Below are 6447 nucleotides of genomic sequence, written 5' to 3'. Positions count from 1 at the left end.
GTCATTGTCAGGCCCCAAAGAAATGTGTGATGTGCAGTGCAAATCAGTAGGTTGCATGAAATCAGAAAGGGGTGAAACTAACGCTTTTGCTTCTTCCACTAGTTGTTGTGAAAAAGGAGAGCTGGGAAGTTTCCACTCATAAGCATATGTAAGTGCCGATGAATCAAACTGCACTGCTGTGAAAACTTTGTCAGGCTGTAACATAACCTTAACACCCTCTGGTGTAGAAGTTAAAATAATGCCTAATTTACACATGAGATCACAGCCCATCAGGTTAATGGGACACAACTCTGATAACAAAAATGAGTGTTTGAAGGAGAGCTCATCGGGAGTGACAACACGCAATGGGCATTGTCATTTTCTCCTTCACAACCTGGCCTGATGCAGACATACATTAAACGTGGTTTCCACTTAACTTTGGAGGACAATCAAACTCCCCTGACGTCACTACTGATGAACATAAGTTCCTATATTCTGAGAGAAATATCTTTGCTCTAGGACGGAAATAGCATGCAAAACTTTACTACGTGAATCACAGTCGGCAAGCGTTGCTTCACTACACAGAGCAGGAAAAATGTGTGAGTGTGTTTGTGCTATCACCCATTAGTGGAGGCTCCGCTGCCGCGTGACGTCCAGAACCTGCCTCCCACCCTCAGTCAGCCTTTTGCCCAATTTCATCACTTTTTAGCTGTGGACAGTCCTTCTTCCAGTGTCCAGTCTGGCCACAGTAAAAACAAATATTCGGATCATAGCTCTGGCGTGGCCCATTTCGACCTCCTCTCCCACACGTCCACGTCTTCGACTTCGGCCTCGTCCTCTGTTTACACCAACTGCGTAATACATAGTCATGGTTGCCAAATGCAGCTCCTTTTCACACTTGTCCCTTTTGGTTGTCTTACGCGTCTCAACTTGGTTCTGAGCATGGCGAGCATATCGGCGAACGTCAGCCAAACGAGGACCCTCACACCATCCCACGTAAATGTTCTTTACTTCAGTGGCGACATCTATATAATATTGTCTGGGTCCCGTTAAAACATGTATTTTTCCCATCTAATTCCTTGTTTGCTTTAAAACAAGTATTCCCCATTTTCTATCCCTTCAGTAGCCAACCAGTTTGTATGGAGTACACTGGAGCAACTTGACTCATCAGTAAAACACTGCTTTTGTTGTCACCGCAAGGCTTCCCCCGTCGGTTGTTTCACTGAGACACTACTGAGTAACTACAACTCAACACAGTTTATACACATAACATTCATATACATACTAACAAACAAACAAACAATCATTTATCGCAATTTTCTCATCTCTGTTTGAACGTACACCCAGGTAAATATTCCTGTAGTCTTCTCATACCGACTATGGACCCATTCATTGTTTAACTTCACTGTTTTGCAAATCCTAATTGAATATTACACATTGACATTGAACTTTACTGGATAAGCAGGTCTTCATTGCATTCAGCAGCCTATATGTGAGCATCTATGTGTAAGCTGTTCTTCTTTGCATTTATCAGCAGCAAGCAATTCTTCACTGCACATGCATATGTAAATAGTAAAACAATTCCAATGTGTTAGCGAAACCTTCTATATCACAGTGGTTTCTAAGGTCTATTTTAAGTTCTTTGCCATCAGTGAGATGACATTGTTTACAAAGTGTGTCTAAGTATCACTGAAGATCTTTTCAGGAATTTCAAATCTAGAAATGAGTTATTTTACGCGTGATTTTGCTACTGAGAGTGCATCTGCTTGTGCACATGGAAATATTTCAGACCATTTGGTAAAAACCTCTGTTGTCACTGAGCAGAATCGTTTCCCTTAACATTAATTTAGTTCAATGAAATCTACACAATAATGAAATAATGAAATCCAAACAAATATGTTGAAAAAGATACACTGGCTTAGGGAATTATCTTCGTTTTGGTCTTAGATTGCCCTGTGGAATGTATTTTGCACATATTTGACCTGCTAGACAAAACTTTATTCATTTATTTATTCTAAAAAAAAAAATTCAATAATTAGTAAAACCATATGCTGTAAAAACCTTGTTCATTATTGCTTCCATCCCTCCTGTTAAGACATGACATGGTGCGTGGCTCAATACTGCAGCATATTTAAACAAATTCTTTGGCAGTATGGTTTTCCTTCCGGTCATTCATACGAGTCTATTGTAGATGGCAATTGAATAACATCTAATAATGCTAAAATATTTGTAGTTTATACATTTAGCTGTGGATGTCAACATACCTGTTTTTCCAATGCTGTGTTAACACATGTACAGTTGAGAAGGCATACTGACTGTCAGTGTAAACGTTAACAACCTTTTTGTTATTTAATTTACAAGCTTCAGTTAAAGCTACCAATTCGACTGCTTGAACAGAGTAATTTTTTGGTAGTGGTTGTTTTAAGAAAACTTCAGTTTCTGTTACTACTGCAAATCCTGTAGCATTTGTGCCATCAGGGTTTTTTGCTTGACCTGTTGAATAAATATAGTTATTTCTGCATTTTCATAACGTATATCAGTTAAGTCTGGCCTGGGTAAAACACTGATGGTTATTTCTGACATGCAATCATGAGGCTTTCCATCTGTGGGGTAGGTAGCAGTGTGGATGGATTAAGTGTAGCACATCTCTCGACAACAAGGTGTGGCTGTGAAAGAAGAACTGTTATGTAGGAGAGATGTCTGGTAAAGATATTTTGTTAAGTAACCATATCACAGCCACTGCATGAGGTACCTTAAGTGTTAATGGGTGAAATAACACCATTATTGTTGATGCCTGCACTGCCAATGGCTTCTGGCCATTGATTCAAAAGTACGATCTCGTCCCTTTTTCCCCCTTTCAGTGGACACTGGCCCCTAATTACCGCAATTCAGCAGGGGGTCTTTCATTAGGAGTACTGGACTCCCCCGTGCACGGTTTCAGCTCCGACCCTGGAAAGCGGAAAAAACGTTGAGATCTGGTTTGAGGACCCAATTGTTGAGAAAAGTCTCTCAATGAGACTCAGAGTTGCTGGAGTCAGTTAATGCAAATGTTTAATCTTGCAGCAAGTTCAAGAATGTGTGTGTGTATGGGTGTATGTGTGCGAACGTGTGTGAGTTTGTGTGTGTGAGAGTTTAAAGAACCTGTTATCAACAGGCAGGTCTTAACTAGTATGGCACAGGTCCAGCCTGTCTCATCTTTTTTGGAAGGTCCAGCGCTCGGCCGTAACCCTTCTGTCTGTTTGGACTCTCACATACATTCGGTTAATCATAGAAAAACGAGAACAAAACTTTTTAGCCCCTTAAATTCATAAAACAGACATGGTGCAGTTATTTCCATTCTAGAAAATAAGAGTAATCACCACCATTCCTATAAATTCTGGATATTCTAACAATCTGAATCTTTTTTAAATGTTCGATGAAGCCCTTTGCTGTTCTGTTTAGAGACTCAGCTGATCATAAACCAAGTTTTGCTCTTGAACCAAGCTTCTAAACTCTTCACCTTTTTCATTTCTCAGTTAGTATTCACTTTAAAACTGATTAAAAGAAAAATTAAATGAATGCCTATCAACAAATGTGGGATCTAAACTCTAGTGCTTTCTCTAAAATAATTTCCTTTCTCAATTCAGAAATGTGTGTGTGTAAGTCACAACACCCGTGACACCAAAACGGCTTTCTTTTCTCTCTTTTCTCTACACTCTGCACTGTGAGCACACACACCAAATCAGAAAGGCTTTTTTCTCTCTTTTCTACATTATGGACTGTGGGGACACAAAACCGCTCTCTCTCTTTTTTTTTTGATTGTGTGCCAGGGCGTTGTCTCACGTATTAGATTATGCTTAAGATACGAATAGGTTTATCAGTCACATCAGAATCCATACATACTGATCCTCCCGTAATAAAATGGTCGGATCTTATCAAACACACTTTGTTTCTTGTGACAAGTCAGCGAAACAGCGTATACACGTCAAGACACTGAATCAAGTTTGCCACAAGAACTCATAAGTTTGGCAGTATTGCTCTGCCGTCAGCAATCATACACCCATTTTATTTTCATGAGACATGTGCAGGCACCTGTTCATCTACTGTTCTATCACTATGAATTAGTTTATCTATTATCAATAAGGATACTTCTACAACTACTATCAAAGTATGTCCGGACTTCTTATGTTGTCAGTTGCTATATATGAATAAGTGGGTTGCTACTGAAAAGCATTAAGCATGTCACACAGCCCAAACATATAACATTTCAGGACACACCACACAGTTAACAACCACAGTGAAGCGTGTCAAAGCCCAAACATGTAACATTCAACAGGACACTTACACAACACATTCAAATCAAACAGTCAGACAACATACAAGAACATATACCCCAGCCGGCATTGCTCCCTGCCTATTTTCCTACAACTCACTATGTGTGCGCACACCTTTATTCACAAACTCTTCAACTTATACTCTTTTACCGAAGCTGCTACAGCTCGATTGGCCAAATACCCTTAGATCCTATTTCGGTGAATTTGACATCTGCCTTGTATGTAACAGATTAGCGGTTTAGCAGTTTTAATTTAGTTTGAGTGAAGGAATTCATTTTATAGCAAAATCCGAAATCGTGAAGAACTCATGAAAGTAAGCTTATTCTCGGATTCCTGAAACTTTAGATTTGCTCTTTCTTTTACTGCAAAGTACAACGTTGAGCAGCACTAATGAGTTGTTTCTATTTTTGGCAGGCTTTACCTTTGCGGATGAAGCCCTTTCTGTCTGTGCAAAAGAAATCTTGTTACTGTGCAGAGTGACTTCTCTGAGTAGAGTCGCCTTACTTGTTGCGACTGTGCCGATGTTCGAAGCTGGAGTGCAAAGTTGTTGCTTGAATGGTGCTCGCTGGAGCGTGTGGTAGTGTAAAGTTATACCATTTAAAAGGGCTGAAGAGTGCTCAGTGCAGCGGGTGGGCGGAGGTGCAAAGTGACACTATGGCCATAAAAAGAACACCGCTACAAGTGCGCATTGTGCCAGGAAGGGCCCTCGGACGGGAACCAGTGGACAGTTATTGCTTCTCGGCCTTTTGGCTAAGATCAAGTGTAGTATCTGTTATTATCAGTTTAATGTCTGATATGTCCTCTATGCGAGGACTACATATTAAATGGATTTTTATCAATAGGAGTTGAAAAAGGAGCTTACTCCGTTCACTCCAAGCATCGACCCGGTACTGCAGTGCCGCTGGGAACAGTGCGCTCTCCTCTGCTCTTGTGAAAAAGCAAACAGCGGTGCAGGATGGAAGTTTCTTTTAATCTGCTGAGAAAAGAGAGTGAATGCGAAGCAGACTTTAACACGGCTCTGGGAGCGAGCCGAGTGCGGGCTAACCGGGAGAATTGCTTGAAAGAAACGCGACACCGAATGAGCAGTCAGAACAAAGCCTCAATACGGTGTTCCCGTGTTGTTTGTGGCTGCCTTGTCTTTTGCACAGAGTAAAAGACAAGGCAGCCATCGAATAGGGCCCGATTGTTCCTACTTGGTCAGCCGAGGAGCAAGGGGGGGGAGCAAGCGTCTCAACCAAGCAAAGCTCACCATGGGGAAGGTGGCTATGCCAACTAGCCTGATGCCCTGCTCCCGCAGTGATGGATAATCGTACACTGGTTTCTCTTCATAATGTACAAGTCTTTCGCCTTTTACTAAAGACTCCCGTGGAGAGCAGCACTAATGAATTGTTCCTATTTTTGGCAGGCTTTACCTTTGCGGGTGAAGCCCTTTCTGTCTGTGCAAAAGAAATCTTGTTACTGTGCAGAGTGACTTCTCTGAGTAGAGTCGCCTTACTTGTTGCGACTGTGCCGATGTTGCTTGAATGGTGCTCGCTGGAGCGTGCGGTAGTGTAAAGTTATACCATTTAAAAGGGTTGAAGAGTGCTCAGTGCAGCGGGTGGGCGGAGGTGCAAAGTGACACTATGGCCATAAAAAGAACACCGCTACAAGTGCGCATTGTGCCAGGAAGGGCCCTCGGACGTGAACCAGTGGACAGTTATCGCTTCTCGGCCTTTTGGCTAAGATCAAGTGTAGTATCTGTTCTTATCAGTTTAATGTCTGATATGTCCTCTATGCGAGGACTACATATTAAATGGACTTTTATCAATAGGAGTTGAAAAAGGAGCTTGCTCCGTTCACTCCAAGCATCGACCCGGTACTGCAGTGCCGCTGGGAACGGTGCGCTCTCCTCTGCTCTTGTGAAAAAGCAAGCAGCGGTGCAGGATGGAAGTTTCAGGGAGCCTAAGATGAAACTTTCTTTTAATCTGCTGAGAAAAGAGAGTGAATGCGAAGCAGACTTTAACACGGCTCTGGGAGCGAGCCGAGTGCGGGCTAACCGGGAGAATTGCTTGAAAGAAACGCGACACCGAATGAGCAGTCAGAACAAAGCCTCAATACGGTGTTCCCGTGTTGTTTGTGGCTGCCTTGTCTTTGGCACAGAGTAAAAGACAAGGCA

The 6447-nt window shown here is 42.0% G+C and overlaps 3 non-coding genes across 3 annotated transcripts; all 3 read left to right on the top strand.

Annotated features, from left to right (window-relative positions):
- Positions 1-5022: 5022 nt before the first annotated feature.
- LOC140306110 (U2 spliceosomal RNA) lies at positions 5023-5213 on the top strand. Its single transcript, XR_011915470.1, has one exon. It is a non-coding gene; the product is annotated as a U2 spliceosomal RNA (small nuclear RNA).
- A 388-nt stretch (positions 5214-5601) lies between these two features.
- LOC140306370 (U5 spliceosomal RNA) lies at positions 5602-5715 on the top strand. Its single transcript, XR_011915685.1, has one exon. It is a non-coding gene; the product is annotated as a U5 spliceosomal RNA (small nuclear RNA).
- A 275-nt stretch (positions 5716-5990) lies between these two features.
- On the top strand, positions 5991-6181 carry LOC140306042 (U2 spliceosomal RNA). The gene has a single exon (XR_011915407.1). It is a non-coding gene; the product is annotated as a U2 spliceosomal RNA (small nuclear RNA).
- The last annotated feature ends 266 nt before the right edge of the window (positions 6182-6447 follow it).

This window comes from Leuresthes tenuis, unplaced genomic scaffold (genome assembly GCF_036924035.1).
Source record: "Leuresthes tenuis unplaced genomic scaffold, fLeuTen1.0.hap1 SCAF_4, whole genome shotgun sequence".
NCBI classification, from domain to species: Eukaryota; Metazoa; Chordata; class Actinopteri; order Atheriniformes; family Atherinopsidae; genus Leuresthes; species Leuresthes tenuis.
This window is presented reverse-complemented; position numbering and strand designations above follow the sequence as displayed.